We start from the raw sequence: 1,683 nt of genomic DNA, 5'->3' as shown, positions 1-1,683 counted from the left end.
CTCCCGTTTTCTGCTCTAATGAGCCCCAGGGAGGCTTTGTCAGTAATGTCCCTCAGTGGGACCCATTAAAGCTCCAATAAGGGAGTTTTCATCTGACTTTGACTTGTTGAGAGATTTCTTCAGCTTCTTCTCAGTGTCTGAGGTTCTTTGACTCAGCCCCAAACCCACCAGAGGGGTCATTAAAATGCCTTGGGTTGGTCCTTTCTGCTGAGCTGGGCCGGGCTCCTGGGATGGAGAGAACTCACGGCAATGGGGCACTGGTGCAGAGAGAGAGCTCTGCCCAGGAGCAGCTCCTCTGCAAAGCACAGCAGGGCTGAGGGTGCTGCCTGCAGGCACTGAGGGGAGACGTGTGAGCCAGAGAGAGGTTAAGGGCAGTGAGGAGTGGGAGGATGCTGAGAGCTCAGTGGAGGAAGAATCTTCTCAGCCCTTGACACGGTAAGTCTCCGGGTACAGGGCAATGCAAATTAGCTTCCTGGAGGGATCTCATAAAGCTGCCATAGCCCACAGCCTGTGGGATCTCTCTCTGATGTAGAGGAGGAGGACGTGCTCCGGAGCAGGGATTCCCTGCACAGACAGGGCATGATGGCTGCCTTCTGCCAGGGATGGCTGCAGGGCTGTGAAGCTGGGTGTACAGCCAGGGGTGCCCGGGGCTGTCCTTCAGAGCAGGGTCTTGTGCCGCAGGGGGCTGTGTCCCAGAGCAGGGAGCTCCCCACGGCACTGCGGGGAGAAGCTGTGCGTGGAAGGAATGACCCCCGGTAGGGCAGGATCCTTCTGCTTTCGTGAGAGTGCTGCATGGGTCAGGGTTGCTCACAGCCTCAGATCGTCCTCAGGATAATTCCAAGGGAACTTTTCAAGAAGCACATCAAGGCAGTGCCTACTTGAAAGGTAGGATCATGTTCTTTCTGTCTTCTGCTCTTGCTTGTCTGGATGGGCAATGGGACATAGAAATTCACATCTCTGGGAGGAGGCACTTAAACTCCAAATCTATTTCTCTTAGAGATGAATAAACCTGGGAGTATCAGAAATCAACACCCTGTGCCTTACAGACAGCACCAGTAGCACCTTTTCAGCCTTGTCAGGGTTGGTTTGACATTCCCATCAGAGCCTGCAACCACCGAGCTGCCCCTGGGCAGTGCCCTGCTTCCAGGAGGGGTCTGCACAGCTGAGCATACAGCGGGTGGGATGGCATCTGTGAGCACTGACAGGGAGGAGATGTGGGGACAGAGAAGCAACTGCCAGCAGGGACAGCTCCAGGCAGCAGAGACATGGGCAGGGAGTGAGACTGAACTGCTACCATAAAGGTCTTGGGAAGGGGATTCTGGCACCTCCCTGCCGTCCTGTGCAGTGCAGATGCCTTCTGTTGAGCAACCCCTTGGTCTCCTCTCCCACCCAGCAGAGCTTCTGCCGTCAAGGCCATGGGTTCTCAAGCTGAGTCGAATTCTCTGCAGGTTGATCCCCAGGAGGATAAACTCCCAAGTGCTCCCTTGGCAAGAGCATTGAGGCGTTTCTCCATCTTCCCCTCCTGTCCATGCTTCCCTGGTTCTTACCCTTGGACTCTGTGGGAACAAGGCGAGTTCAGATGCAGCTCACACACCAATGCTGCAGGTCCTGAGATGCAGCTGTGTCCATGGGAGCAAAGCCCCTCAGTTCGTTCTGACCTGTGGGGCTCTGGACAGTGCAGTG

The sequence above is a fragment of the Platalea leucorodia genome (assembly GCF_965183815.1).
Source record: "Platalea leucorodia genome assembly, contig: HAP1_HAP1_SCAFFOLD_59, whole genome shotgun sequence".
Taxonomy (NCBI): domain Eukaryota; kingdom Metazoa; phylum Chordata; class Aves; order Pelecaniformes; family Threskiornithidae; genus Platalea; species Platalea leucorodia.
The sequence above is the reverse complement of the archived record's forward strand: the minus strand, read 5'-3'. Positions refer to the sequence as shown.